This window comes from Herpailurus yagouaroundi, unplaced genomic scaffold, assembly GCF_014898765.1.
Source record: "Herpailurus yagouaroundi ecotype Mexico unplaced genomic scaffold, PumYag 162, whole genome shotgun sequence".
NCBI lineage: Eukaryota > Metazoa > Chordata > Mammalia > Carnivora > Felidae > Herpailurus > Herpailurus yagouaroundi.
In genome coordinates, this window is record NW_024412403.1 from 48,164,593 (window position 1) to 48,181,030 (window position 16,438).

Consider the following 16,438-nt stretch of genomic DNA (forward strand, 5'->3'; position numbering starts at 1 on the left):
TCTCTCAAAATAGCATATTGTATTGTACTCACCCTTCTTCTTGTGATGATGTGAGATGATGAAATGCCTGCATGATAAAACGAAGGGAGGTGAGTGATGCAGGCATTGTGACGTAGGGTTAGGCTACTCTTGACCTTCTGACAATATACGTCAGGAGGATCATCTCCTTCTGTGCCACAGTTGACCTTGGGTAAACTGAAACTGAGGCAAGTAAAACCACCGAGGGGAGGGAAACTACTGCAGCTGCGTATGGTATACCCAGAAGGTGAGAGTATGTTACTTTCTTTAACTGTATGTAGTTCAGTGTGGACAAAGTGGTAAAGAAGAGAGTAGAAATGATGCTGCAGAGGCCAGCAGAGCTCTGAGCACAGTACCAGGGACGTGGACTTGGTTCTAATGGCAATGGGCCAGTTAAATGGACTTCAGAATGGTCACCACTGATGGCTTCCTCCATCTCTCTGGGTTTTCAGAGTTCTAACAGTTGCTTTGAACTAGATTAATTGTGGTATTCCTTTACATGTTTTCACATGTGTGAGTTCATATTGCTAGAATTATAATCATTTATGGTTTTCAGATCCAGGCCTGTATTTTACCATCTTTGTGACAGAGGTCTCTAAGACCAGCACTGTCTTGAGTCTTATGGAGGTTGGCAGTTCTTGATATATCAAGAGTAGATCCAACTGTGTCACAGAACTTGTCACTTGGCTAACTCACTATTACCATGTTATGATTCAGTCAGTTGATCTTACTCTGCTAAAGTTACAGCAAGGGTGGCAAGCTAAGTTATTGTTCGTGACTGGCCGAGCCTCAGAACGAGCATGTTTTATATTATTTTGTAGTATTAAATGACAGGTGGAGAAATATCAGAGAAGACAGTGAGTGGCAAGATGTGGAACAAAAAAGCTCCAGAATCCTATATACCTTTCATTTAATGTGTTCTTGATGCCAAGTTTTAATGGGCACAAATACTATATTATTCTGGATGACTTCTCCAGCCAACCTGAATTTCTCTTTATCAACATTCAAGTAGACAACATTACACAAGGAAAACAATGATATATAGATCTTCAGCGTGGGATTTCAAGGGAATTATATTCACCTCAAAGCAGCCTTTCATGTAAATGCATCATGGAAATTAGCATAAATATCTAAGAGAACCTAAATTAAAACAATCTTTTCCATCACCCTGAGGTATGTGTCAATTGGCTTATCACTGAAGAACGAGCTGCTTACTGGTTAGTGTCTCAGGAAAATTAAAGAACAGGCCATGTGTTCAAAACTGGAAACTAGTACTAGACTATGAGCTAAGAAAAGGTAAGCTTTGTTTCTGGAATTAAAATCCGGGTGGAGGGAACATCATTTAAGTCATGACCTTAGAAGGACAATGAGGAGCTTCAGAGAAGCAAAACAAATGAGGGAAAAGACCTGCTGACGATTGTCTCCCCATTTCCCCCTCACTGCTTCATTTTGATTCCAGTGTGGGGAGAAGAATGACCGGTGGGAGATACAGGAAACAAAGGGCAGGAGAGGAGGAGTGGGGAACTGGAGGTAAAGAAAAGGATGACAAGATTAAAGGACTAGTGGAGAGCATTCTCTAAACCATCCATAATTTAAGGGGTAGTGCTGAAGATAGGGGAATGCAATATGCCATCCCCCTTGCTCACCACCAACACCAACACCAAGCCAGGAGGCATGCCTATTGGTCAAAAGTCCAAATGTCACTCGGGGCATATGCACCCCAATGTTTATAGCAGTGCTATCAACAATAGCCAAAATTTGAAAACAGCCCACATGTCCACCGACGGATGAATGGATAAAGAAAATGTACATATATACAATGGAATATTATTCAGTGATCAAAAAGAATGAAATCTTGACATTTGCAATGTGGATGGAGCTAGAATGTATTATGTGAAGCAAAATAAGTCAGTCAGAGAAAGATAAATATATGATTTCACACATAATGTGGAATTTAAGAAACAAAGCAGATGAACATAGGGAAAGGGAAGGAAAAATAAGATAAAAACAGAGAGGGAGGCAAACCATGAGAGATGATTAAATACAGAGAACAAATTGAGCGTTGCTGGAGGGGAGGTGGGGGAGATGGGCTAAATGGGTGATAAGCATTAAGGGGGGCACTTGTTGGGACGAGTAATGGGTGTTATATGTAAGTGATGAATCACTGGGTTCTACTCCTGAAACCATTATTACTCTAGATGTTAACTAACTTGGATTTAAATAAAAACTTTTTGGGGCGCCTGGGTGGTTCAGTCGGTTAAGCGTCCAACTTCAACTCAGGTCAGGATCTCGCGGTCTGTGAGTTCGAGCCCCGCGTCAGGCTCTGGGCTGATGGCTCAGAGCCTGAAACCTGCTTCTGATTCTGTGTCTCCCTCTCTCTCTGCCCCTCCCCCGTTCATGCTCTGTCTCTCTCTCTGTCTCAAAAATAAATAAACGTTAAAAAAAATTTTTTTAATAATAAATAAAAAATAAATAAATAAATAAAAACTTTTTTTAACTGTCACTCAGGGACAAGTAGCGTGACCTGTGGGGTACAAGACATGAAAAAATGTGAAAAGTACCATGAGAAATGTCAGTTGATTGCTAAGCAGACCGGTCAGCCAGCCAGTGATTCCAGAGCACTTACTTTGTGCTCAGTTGCTACAAAAGCCACCAGGCCTGAGAGAGGCCCGAGGAGAGGAGCATGGTGGCCACAGGGTGGGTGAAGGCAGTGGCTTAAACCTCAGGTAGATGTGTTGTTTGAGGCAGACAATAGAGTGTTGGCAACCTTGTAATAGAAAGAGTGGCTCAGATTCATACAATTTGATTTGATATCTGGAATATGATTAAATTCAGACTTCCCCTGTTGAATTAGCCATTAGATTTGACGAAGAACATTTTTCAAGTCACATAGAAAATGATGTGAAATAAGGTATACCTGCCAGAGAAGGGACAAGGGAAGGCCAGGCTATGCATGAAAAGACAAAAAAGCAGAAGAAAATATCCACCTTTAGTATAAAATCCCTGAGCACATTTCAGCAGACACTGGGTTCTTTAACTGAGGGAGGTGGTGTGGCTAACCTGATGTGCCTGTTGATGTTTAATTCAAAGTTCAGTAAAAGTTTAAAAGGAAATGAAGTGAAAATTGATCACTCAATATATTATAACTGGAGAAAGAGATCCACCCCGAAAATATTTCTGCCATGGAATTTTTTCAATGTCCTACTTTTGAGAATTCTTTCAATAATATAATTTTTTTAATTCCATACTACTGAAGCATTTGAAATAAATGAATTATCTTTTAAAGGGAACTCTATGTGTCATCACATTCTCAAAATGCTCATTTTGGACTTTAAAAGACCACAGGGCATACAATGTGGGGAATATAACCAGGTGGATAAAGATAGAGACAGACTCCTTTCCAGTGGACTAAAAGCTATTTAAAAAAACAAAACAAAACAAAACAAAAAAACATTCATCTATAGTATCAATGATGTTGTAAAAAATATTTAGGTCATAATAAACTGAAAAATGGTTTATCATAAGCAGAAACTTGTATCCTTTGACATTAGTGTATCATATAAGCAGAAGTAGGTACCCAAGAAGGCTTGTATTAAGATATGTAAGTAATACCTTAATCAAATTTTTTTGAATAGAACTTAGAGGTCGTTACTTGAGAGATCCATAAGAGGATGACACACACTGGCCATTGTGAGTAAAAAGAATGGTAGTTAAGAGGAAATAGCATTCTTTGTTGACAAAAGAACTACTTAGAATGTACTCAGAATTTTTTAACATTAAAAGTGATTAAAACTTTGAAATTATCTTGTTCCTGTCCTCACTTTATAGTTGTGAAAAGCAAGGGATTTCCACATTGTGATATCTAGCCGTAAATTGCTTGCCTGAGGTGGGAAGGGCTAAGACATGGCCATTAATACATTGAGACTATCATCTCACCCTTTCCAAGAAAGCATGCAACATAAATTCCAATGTTCTTTTAGATTTTTATGACCTAATACATAAGATCTTATTGGAACTTCAGAAATGAGACACCTTAACACGTCAGTACTTGTAGAACGAACCTTGCAAAATCAACAATGGAAATTCACAATGTTAAGGGATCATAGCAGATTATCTTACCTTGAGAAAAAGGCAGTAACCAATGTAAAAAAAAAAGTTATAGGTAGATGACATCTGGGACAGAACTCCTTTGTGTCCAGGAAGGAAGCCTGAGGTGTGTGTTTAACAGCTGTATTTGGAGGAATGGCTATGGGCGGGTGGGGTGGGGGTTGGGAGAGAGGTGGTACTCTCCTCCCTAATGAGGAAAGAAGAGGAGGAAATGAATTTAAATTACAACCAAAGGAACTTAAGTTAGATGGAAAGATCTTATTGGCATTGACAGTTTTATGAACCCTGGAAAAGATTCCAAGGGAAGTTTTCAAATTCCCTGTCTGGATATATTTAAGAGACGAGAGATACCTATCAGCCCAGGGTGGTTGAGGTAGAAACCTGCCTGGAATTCGCTTTCAGCTGAATTCAGTTAAGTCCAGATAAACTCCTGACAATGTTTAAGGGTTGATGGGAGGTGGGAGGGAGGGGAAAGTGAGTGATGGGCATTGAGGAGGGCACCTGTTGGGATGAGCACTGGGTGTTGTATGGAAACCAATTTGCCAATCAATTTCATATTAAAAAAAAAAAGATGTAAAAGACAGTAAATGCTAGACAATGGTAAGAAATGTGGTTCCTTAGAAAACAAAAAACTCACCCAAAGTAATCATTTCCTCAGAAAATCAATTGGCGTATGATAGTTGGTTATAAGTGGAATGTAGAATTATAATACATTCTGGCTTTTGTTTTCTTTTTGATCTGGTTTCCAGGGAAGAGAAGGCTTATGAAATCTCTCTGGCAGTCCATGCCCTGCTTAATAGATTTTTATTTTTCTTCTTTACGCTGGTCACAACCAAATCTCTTAGAAGAAACTAGGCTTAAGTAGCAATACATGTGCCCTCAGAGTAAACACCTCTGCAGGAGAAAACCTTTCCCCACACTCCAAAAGAAAACTTCTTTGCCTCCTAACTGAAAGAAACAGATGATTCTGTTCCAGATGAACAGATGATTCCATCACTGTCACCCTCTCCTTCCTTGCCCTCCCGCGGACTCCAGCACTCTCTCAGCCATTTGCAGTACTTATTTCCAGCTCACGAACAGCACTTGCACTCACAATTCATACCCAAATTCTCTAATTTTTTGTACTTCTCTGTTTATACAGCTGTGCATCTGTTTGCCCCATTGTGTTAACCACATCTATTGTCTGGTTTTTATTGTGAGCTCCTGGAGGCAAGGAATGAAGTCTGTTTAATTTGCTTCGCACAATGCTGCGTATACACACGCAGGTGGACACCGTGTGACTGTGCTTGACAGTGATGGCTCCTGGCATGACTAGACGCTCCAAAAAAAAATAATATATTTAAAACTTCATGGATTAATCGAAGTTGGAGAGAGAGGACTCAATTCAAAGAGGCTGTGTAGAGTCACCTGGGTGTCTCAGTCAGCGAAGCTCTGACTTCAGCTCAGGTCGTGATCTCAGTTTGTGAGTTCGAGGCTGGCATCAGACTCTGTGCAGACAGCTCAGAGCCTGGAGCCTGCTTTGGATTTTGTGTCTCCCTCTCTCTCTTCCTCTCTCTCTCTCTCTCTCTCTCTCTCTCTCTCTCTCTCAGAAATAAATACACATTAAAAAATAAAAATAAAGTATATTCTGTTGCTTTGGGATGCAGAGTTCTAAATATATCTGTCCAGTCCATCTGACACAATGTGTCATTCAGGGCCCTTGTTTCTTTATTGATCCTGTGTCTAGATGATCTATCCATTGTTGTAGATGGGGTATTAAAGTCCCCTGCAATTACCACATTCTTATCAATAAGGTTGCTTATGTTTGTGATTGTTTTATATATTTGGGGGCTCCCATATTCGGCACATAGACATTTATAATTGTTAGCTCTTCCTGATGGATAGACACTGTAATTATTATATAATGCCCTTCTTCATCTTCAGCCTTTAATTTAAAGTCTAGTTTGTCTGATATAAGTATGGCTACTCCAACTTTCTTTTGACTTCCAGTAGCATGATAGATAGTTCTCCATCCCCTCACTTTCAATCTGAAGGTGTCCTCAGGTCTAAAATGAGTCTCTTGTAGACAGCAAATAGATGGGTCTTGTTTTTTTATCATTCTGATACCCTATGTCTTTTGGTTGGAGCATTTAGTCCATTTATATTCAGTGTTATTATTGAAAGATATGGGTTTAGACAACAAATAGATGGGTCCTGTTTTTTTTTATCATTCTGATACCCTATGTCTTTTGGTTGGAGCATTTAGTCCATTTATATTCAGTGTTATTACTGAAAGATATGGGTTTAGAGTCATTGTGATGTCTGTAGGTTTCATGCTTGTAGTGATGTCTCTGGTACTTTGTGGTCCTTGCAACATTTCACTCATAGAATCCCCCTTAGGATCTCTTGTTTGGGAAAACTTTTAAAAATAAAAAAAAAATTCTGTGTCATCCCAATGTCCTCCCATATGCAGCACCCTAAAGTCATAATGGGTGCCAGGAACCATTAGAAACTGAGCAGTGTGGACAAAGGTCCAGTCAACAACTGGAAAATCTGATAATTCACTGTCTGAAAGGCACAGAAAGCAAGATAGCAATTATTTGGGAGATTGTCCTCCACTATGGCCTTCTTTTCTCTTGGTGTATAAGCCCAACTTTGCTGGGGCTCTCAACTCAGAGCATCATCTGTCAGTGCCCGCCGCCCCAGGAGGTTGTTATGTTTGACACTCCATGCAAGACTATCAAGTTCGTAGTGTCTTTGCCTTATTTCTTTGTTTACAGCCCAGAAAGAACCAAAGTCATATTCACCAGAATTAATAATTGTTCCTTCTTACCAATCCCTGCACAGCACCCCCAACCTTTTTTTTAAATCAGTCTTCCTTACTGACCCAAGAGGACAGAGATGAGTCAATCCACGTTTCTTAGTATTGGGTTAAAATTTTCCAATGTCTAGGGGTGGCTCAGTCAGTTAAGTGTTCGACTTTGGCTCAGGTCATTAACTCACGGTTTGTGGGTTCGAGCCCCGCATTGGGCTCTGTGCTGACAGCTCAGATTCTGGAGCCTGTTTCAGATTCTGTGTCTCCTTCTCTGTCTGTTCCTCCCTTGCTCACACTCTGTCTCTCTCTCTCTCTCAAAAATAAATACACATTAAAATTTTTTTTTTCCAATGTCTATTCATTCCTAAGAGTCTCAAAGTTACATCAAAGGACAAAATGATTGATGAAAATCCTTCCCTCAGGGGAAGCACAGGAAATGACATCTCATTTAATTCAACAAATATTTTCTAGGCACCAATTATTTTTAGACATACTTGTTGTGGGCTAGGGAGGGAGAAGAGAGCAAAACATAATCTATCTTCAAAATGTGTGTGTATGTGTGTGTGTGTGTGTGTGTGTGTAATGAGTTCATTTAAAGTTTGAACAATCTTAAATATAAGAAGATTGCTTTAATCTAGGCTCATGGTGAAGATTAAATGATGTAATATATAAGTAAAATATACTTAGCACAGAGCCTGACTCATAAGACATCCTCAATAATTAATAGCTATTACTATACTTACTGAGTTATGGCTTACTTTAGAGCAAGTTTTTGAGAGCCTCCCCCCTTGGAAACCAAATTTGACCTTAGATTATGAACAATATAGTTTGATTGTCATAGGGTTAAGGGAACCATCACATTCAAGTGCAAAAATAACCTATCATCTAGAACATTGAAGTAAGTAGCTTTCCACCAGAAATGGAGCTCAGCCATGTCCTGATGTCCTGAGAGAGTCTGGTTCTCATCCTGCTTTTCCTATGAAGGTTCTGGAGTGTTTCAGAACCTTGATCATATCCCAAACACACACAGCATGTATTTTTCCTTCCTGCTTCCTCCTACCATGATTTGGGTCATAGTTATTCCATAAGACAAGTGACTAAAAAGATACACTTGAGTTTTTTCACATATACTTAAAAGGTACATCAAATGATTATTTTAAGGCATCATTTTAATTAGTTGGCTGCTACTGAATTAGTATCATCCATTAGTCTTACATAAGAATAAATCACCTTTTAACTGGAGGTAAAGCCAAGTCAAATTTTACTCACCCAAGGCATTAAAAAAAAAAACAAACAAAAAAAAAAAAACAAAAAACTTGCCCAAAACAAATAGCTTTGTAGGTCATCTTAGATGAGGTATATTTAATTTATCAATTACTCAATTAATTGCATAGATAAGTATATGAATACATTATAATGCAAATGGAAATATGATTAAATCCAATGATGTCATAATAAAGTTAGCCCAAAGGAATCCATTTACTTTGCATTTTTTGGTTCAGTTTAAGTAGTGCTCCACAATGCCAAATATTTGAAGAGAGCTATAATCTCTGGGCAAAGATGAGGAACTTCTGGGAAATATTTGATATATTTCTATCTGTTGCAAAAGTATCAGCAAGATGCACCTAGAATGAAAATATCAGACTATTTTCTGTCAGTTATCACCTCTTAAGTTGCACGATGAGGGCCTAATTTTAGGTTTCAACGCATGAAACTTCAGCTCTCCAGTTCTCTGAACTAAAGTCACTATTTCTCAAATTTTTCACACCTTAAAGTGTTAATTTCTCACTTCTACTTTCCTGATTCCAAACTAACGGAATCCAAAGATTTCAGATATACTTTAGCTGTTTAGATCTTTCCAGTCTTTTCCTCTACCAGATCATTTAGATTTAGCATTTTTGAACTGTGTGACATAATGTGTATCTTAAAATAAAGGAAAATTAATGTCTCTACAACCATAATGTACTTAAAAGAAGGCCAGTGATCCAGCAGGCCAGACCTTTAATACTGACTTAGAACAACCTCAAGGAGATTGTATTTTCTCTCTTCTAATTTATCAGGACTTTGTTGATAATTAAGAATTGATCCTGTTTTAGGGGCCCCTGGGTGGCTCCATTGGTTAAATTTCTGACTCTTACTTTCGGCTCAGGCACGATTCCAGGGTCTTGGGATCAAGCCCTGAGTCAGGCTCAGTATGGAGCCTGCTTGGGGTTCTGTCTCTCCCTCTCTCTCTCTCTGCCCCTCCCCCACTCACGCCCTCTCTCTCAAAAAAAAAAAAAAAAAAAGAATTGATCCTGTTTTAGTAGAAATAGAATTCTCAATCCTAGTTTTATCTTAAGTTTTTGTAAAAATCAACTGAAGGATAAAGTCGTTCTTTGGATGGGGAGAGAAAAGGAAATGGGTCCTTCAGTTCTCCAAACATTATTAATGAAACCAAATCAGATGTACCACTCTGTGAGAAGATAAAAACAGCTTCCAGAAACCTCAGCTTGCCTCACCCAATTGTCTTTTTCAAAATCCCACCATTTTTAAATGACTCAGATGCTCAATTTAATAGTATTATTAATCAGTGAACATTTACCATGCTCCGTACAACTGCCTAAATGAGTAAAGTGGAATATTGTGTTGAAAAACTTGAAACTAAACCCTGGGATAATGTCAATGGGATAAGAATAGGTTGTTCCTTCATCTTGCTGATTCCTGATTCACCAATTTTGTTCCCCATTGTGTGAAAGAATAGATTCTGTCTTCTTCTTGCCTTTACTCATTTGTTACACAGTCATAAGGATTAAGTGAAACTGTACAGATAACACAATTAGCAAGACTAGCCCAAAGGACATGTTTAATAAACATGTATTTCCTTTCTCTTCAAGAATCATAAGAATGTGGCCAGCCTGCTTTGTGGAGGAAATTCAAAACTGGTGAGGACAGACTATGTTGAAACACTTCTCCAAACTTGCGCCTGAGTGTCTGAATGTTATATAATTTCTGAAATGGTATGGTGTATCTATAAATAGCAATTTAGATTTTTCTCATGGATTTTATAGAAATGGATCTCACTACTATAGAGTCTTGTGATCATCCCTGGACATTGAGGCCCAACTGCTAAGGGCTTGCAATCCCCAGAGTGACTGACAAGAGGAACAGCTTTAACTCCCATCCACCCAGCGGGGTAATTAGGACATGTCCTCATTCTAGAAGCTTGTGTTAAACCAGCCTCAAAACAGAAATCCTGTTTTCAACACTTTCAGTGCCGAAAGGGGAGTCTTTTACTAATACTTGTTCCCTATCCAATAAATAAATCACATGTTCTGCAGCAGGAAAAATACTGGTGGGAGGTGTGTATTTTTCATTTCAAAGCAAGGAGCCTGTTGAGTGGTGGTATACTTTGAAAAGCATCTGGTTTGACAGGGGAGCTCTCATCACACTCCTGAAATAATTTTACACTGTTATGATTTTATTTGTGGTTTTTTTCTTTATTCAAAATTGGAGCAATGTACTTAACTTTAATCAGAACCATCAAAGCTTTAAAAAATGCCCATATAATTTAAAATTTCTGCGTTTTTTTTAAGTGTCAAATGCTGTTTCTGTTGCACTGCTAAGCTATGTTTCAGAAGTACAGGAAGTATTTCCAGTGCATCCAATGTATGGAACACCTACCATGTGTCAGACCAGTTCTCATTGCAAGGGATGCTACAGTAAACAAATGAAACAAGTTCCCTGCTCTCAAGGAGGGGTGGGGGGAGAGGAAGCATTGGTGTGGAGGCAGATTATAAATGAATAAAATATATAATTAAGTCAGGAAGATATAGCTGCTACTGTGCAATTAAAGAGGATTAGATTAGGGATACATGAAGATGAGTGACTGACTTTGGACTGGATGGTCAAGAAAAACCTCTCTGAGGAAATGATATTCACACTGAGATTTAAATGGTGAAAACCTCAACCATGCACTATTCTTGAGAAGAGCATTCCAGGCAGAACAGAAAAGGCCTGAAGGTGGGGATCAGCATGGTGTTTTCCATTGGGGGAAGGCCAGTGTGGCTGGAGAATAAGGGGCAAGGGGAAGAAGGGGTAGAATCGGGGGAGGGAGGGTAGGCAAAGTAGGAATCATATGGGGCACAGAAACCAAAGAACAAGGTTAGGTCTGTTCTAAGTACTATGAAGAGCTATCAAGTACAAGGGATGGGGGTGGGGGGGGGGGGGGAAGGCGGGAGCATACCACAATCTGATTCACTGTTTCAAAGTTCACCCAGCTGCTGTGTGGAGAGTGGGGCAAGAGTAGATACACTTTTTTAATGTTTATTTTTGAGAGAGACAGAGCTTGAGCGGGGGAGGGGCAGATGGAGTGGGAGACACAGAATCCTAAACAGGCTCCAGGCTCTGAGCTGTCAGCACAGAGCCCAACTGGAACTCACAAACTGCCAGATCATGACCTGAGCCGAAGTCAGACGCTTAACCGACTGAGCCACCAGGTGCCCCAAAAGTAGATAGATTTTTAATGCAGTTGGAACCATTGAAGAATTGTATGCAAGAAAATGGACTCATTTGTGTTTGCTTTTGTGTTTGAGATATCTCTAAGGTGTAAGGATTGGACGATGGTACAAAGGGAAATATAGAGGGAGCTAGAGTGGAAGAGATTTCAGTGACTTTGGAAAATGATGTGAATTTGGATATGGAGCTCAGATAGTGTCCTTGGATTATAAGAAAAGTAACAACACTTATTGAGACACTATTATGCTTATTTTTATATATGTAATCTCTTTTAATTATCACTACCACCAATGGAATAGTTACTTAGCCCCATTTTTCATATATGAAAATGGAAACTCAGAGAGATAAGTAAAATTTCCAAATATCCAGCAAAAGTAAATGGCAAATCCAGGATTCAAAGCTTGGTCTATGTGACTTAAAGCCCTGGTTTTTCCTATTATACTATGGTTTCCCTATGGAAACAGAATTAACAAATTACCTTTGAAATTGTATTCTAAATTTTAAATAACATTCTGTAATATAAAATATGCATGTAGTTTATTTTATGGTACTGATTGACACTTAGCTTGTTTCTATTTTTACTCCTAAAAAATAAAACTGTGATAAACATTTTATATATTATTATACCTCATTTCTCATTACTTTGTCACCTGAATTCCTAGATTCTTAGCTGTATCAAAGAATATGATTTTTTAAATATTTGTTTATTTATTTTTAGAGAGAAAGAGTGTGTATGGGGGAGGGGCAGAGAGAGAGAGAGAGAGAGAGAGAGAGAGAGAATCCCAAGCAGGCTCTGGGCTGTCAGTGCAGATCCCAACACAGGACTCCATCTCATGAACCATGAGATCATGGAGCTAAAGAGTCAGACACTTAACCAACTGAGCTACTCAGGCACTCCAAATAATAGGATATTTTCAAAACCCTACTCTTGTAATATCAATTTATTTTCCAAAAGATTTGTGCCATCTGTACCCTCACTTAACCCAAACCAACATTAAATATAATTTTTTACCTTTGCCAATTTGATAACCAAACTTTTAACTCTATTGTTTAATTCACATTTCCTTTACTTACGAATGAGATTGAACATTTTTTGCATATGTTTTAGTCTTTTCATTTTTCTTTTGTGAATTTTATGTTCACTTAATCGCCCATTTTCCTACATGGTGTTACTACGTTTTTCTTGGTGATTTTTGAAAATTTTTTTAATGTTTATTTTTGAGAGAGAGAGGCAGGGCGTGAGTGGAGGAGGGACAAAGAGAGAGGGAGACATAGACTCCAAAGCAGGCTCCAGGCTCTGAGCTGTCAGCACAGAGCCTGACACAGGGTTTGAATCCTTGAACCATGAGATCATGAGCTGAGCCAAAGTCGGCCACTTAACTGACTGAGTCACCCAGCCACCCCTTTCTTGGTGATTTGTAAGAGCTCTGTATATAAGACAACTATTAACATGGTCTTAAAAAAAAAAAAAAGACTGTCTTTATCAATTTTTGCAAATAACTTTCCAGAATGTATTTCACTTTCAAATTTTAAATTTTCATTGTAAAAACATCATACATTCAGGAAGGTATGCTCCACTCATCTGTTGCTGCATAACAAGCCACCTCATAATGTAGTGGCTTAAAACAACAAACATTTTATTTTATCACATAATTGTATGGGTCTGGGCTGGTTGCTTTTTCTGCTCTTACTCCTCACTTGCCTGGCAGATTGGCTGCTCTAAAGGACCCCAAAAGGCTTTACTCACATGTTTAGTGAGCTGGCAAGAATAGAAGAAAGTCTAAGCTCTGCCAACATTGCCACCTGGCCCACCAACATGTGTCTGCTCCTGCACAGTGGTCTCAGGGTAATCTCACTTCTTACTTGGAGGCTCAGGACTCTAGAAGGCAGTATTTTAGAAACAAGGAAGCAACTTTGTGGCCTTTTTATGACCCAAGCTCAGAAGTTACATAGTGACATCTCTACTGTGCACCATTGGTCAAAGCAGACACAAATCCTCCCAGATTCAATGGGAGGAAACACAGAAGAGGATCAAAGAACTTGTGGCCATGTTTTCAATCCTCCATAAAGGCTGGAACTGTTCAAAGAATAAAGCAAACTCCGCTTTACCTTTTAATTTTGTTCATGATTTTTAATATGCAACTGGTTTTTCAGTATTTATATAACTTTATCTCTTTTTTTTTCTTTGTGAGTTTTGCATTGTTTTGTGAGCCATTTTTTTTAAATTATTTTCAACGTGCCTGTCCACAAAATCAGGGACATTATCAAATAATATATTTGGAGAAATGATTTTAAGGTTTTTAGATACTTTGAGTATTATGTATTGTAGTCAAATTCACTTAATTTTTTAATCCTTTTCATCCTTAAATTTCCATCAGTGACACATTTGAAAATTCATCTAAAAATGCAGGTTGAACCATACATTTAATTACATAATTGCTGTAGAGGCAAAAGAAAAAAAGAGAAGTCTAACTAAATTGTTCTCGCTTAATACTTTGCCACATTTCTGGCTCAGTTTTTCAAAATGAACAAAAATACAATGATCTACTTTAGGCCTATGGAGCTAATCGTCCTTTTCAGGTCTTGCAATCATGTTTAAATATTGAATAATTTCATTCATTTTTATTTATTATTATTTTTTTTAATGTATATTTATTTTTGAAAGAGAGAGAGAGTGCAAGCAGGGGAGGGGCAAAGAGAGAAGGAAACACAGAATCTGAAGCAGGCTCCAGGCTCCGAGCTGTCAGCACAGAGCCTGACATGGGGCTTGAACCCACAAACTGTGAGATCATGACCTGAGCTGAAGTCGGATGCTTAACCAACTGAGCCCCCAGGTCCCCCAGAATTTGATTCATTTTTAAATGGTAATTGTAGCACTCTTTCTTACAGTGTTTCAACTGGCAAAGAAAAAAGTGTCATCCCATAACAGCAACAAAAAACTAGTAAAGGACATTCTTCTGGCTAATAGGAAAGAACTCATATTAAACATATGTTGTAAACACTCAGTAAATGCTAAACGACAATACTCATCTCACGTTCTAAAAATGCCATTGAGGGGGCGCCTGGGTGGCGCAGTCGGTTGGGTGTCCGACTTCAGCCAGGTCGCGATCTTGTGGTCCGTGAGTTCGAGCCCCGCGTCAGGCTCTGGGCTGATGGCTCGGAGACTGGAGCCTGTTTCTGATTCTGTGTCTCCCTCTCTCTCTGCCCCTCCCCCGTTCATGCTCTGTCTCTCTCTGTTCCAAAAATAAATAAACGTTGAAAAAAAAAATTAAAATAATTTAAAAAAAAAATGCCATTGAGGTCTTTTGGGTTATTTTCTCTGCCTCCAGTATTGCATTTCAAAAACTGATTTTGTCATCTCACTGGGTGCAGGGCTGTGAAAGCTGCAGAGAGAAATAAAACGAGTAAGATGTATGATACACATGTAACAGTGATCAGCATTTCTATCTCTTCTGTGTATCTGTCTCCTATTTTATTTTCACCATATCCTGGAAAAAAAAATGAATTTTGGAAGAAGACCTTGGAAGAAATCTTATTATCTAATACAGTTAGCCACCATGAGGGGAGGGGGCTATGTTTTATTTTATTTTTTTCAACATTTTGTTTCCAACACAAAGCACTGTGCCCTGCACATAGCAGTGCTCAATGAATATGTATTAAAGAATACTTTGGGCAAAGGTGCAGAAGTGTGTATCAGCCTTTTCCTCCTACCCAATCTGATTGTGAAGAGTTTCATTTTCATGGAAGCCGCTGTTTGTGCAGAATCCCCCTCATATTTCTCTTTATTAACTGCCAATCACACCATACAAGGAATGAACTAGAAAAGTCAAGCCCTTGAGTCCATTTACCATCATTGAACTTTATTATTAGAGATAATTTGAGATCCCATGGCCTTCTAGAGACAAAGCATTCTCAAATCACATATGGCTAACCCAGCCTTTATTTATGTCTGAATATCCACCAGTTGAACCAAAGTTCAGAATGTTGTTATATCCAGCCATCAGGCCTATGCGCATACATCAGAGCCCAAGACTTGTGTTTTGGGGACATATGTTTTATAGACATTCAACAGCTAGAAGACACTCAGGTACTTCTTCATTTCATGTTAAATAGAGAATACAGAAAAACTCTAGATCTATATTCTTCACTAGCCACAAGTACACATTTAAATAATATTAAAGTGAAATAAAACTAAACATTCAGTTCCTCAATCATACTAGCCACGTTTCAAGAACTCAACAGCCATATGTGCCTAGTGGCTACCATCTTGAGTAGTGAAATATGTAACATTTCCATTATCACAGAAAGTTTTACTGAATATTACTACTCCAGAATATATCATTTATATCACATTGCAGAAATTTTGAATTGGATACCCAGTTCTGCTCTTATTTCTTGACGAACCAATCTTATTACTGATCTAAATGTCTGAAGTTGCTCCTGTTTAAATCTTATTTGAGCAACAAGTGTAGAGAATATTTCCTAACCAAGTCCTTATGAAATATACCAAAATAAAATAAAGAGTACCTATTATCCAAAACACAGAGTTAAATATCTGAAAATTGATTTTAAGTGGAGAGAAGTCCCACATGATTTGAAAAGTTGAAATTACAGATGATTTCTAAAGTATATTCAGCTAATTAAATTACAGCAAAAGGTCAGATGGAAACCCAAAAGTGTTGCCAAATTAAAGCTCTATCAGATCTGACTTGATAAATAACAAAGAATAATTTCTTTTTTTTTATGTTTCTTTTTTTTATTTTTATTTATATATGAAATTTATTGTCAAATTGGTTTCCATACAACACCCAGTGCTCATCCCAACAAAGAATAATTTCTAACTCAAATACTGTTCTATGCAAATTAGATAGAAATGTGTTGCTGGAAAAGTTTAATTTTCTTAAGTAAATCTAACTTTTCTCCCTCAGGCATTACTTCCTCATAAATTTTCTTCCTCTATAGCAAATGCCAAATCCTTTCTAAATTATCTCAAATGTGTATCAATGGGAATTAAATTAATGAGAA

General features: G+C 38.1%; 1 protein-coding gene across 3 annotated transcripts in view; it reads left to right on the forward strand.

Annotated features, from left to right (window-relative positions):
• COL8A1 (collagen type VIII alpha 1 chain) overlaps window positions 1-16,438 on the forward strand; it is a 154,154-nt gene that overhangs the window by 81,029 nt on the left and 56,687 nt on the right. The window lies entirely within an intron of this gene.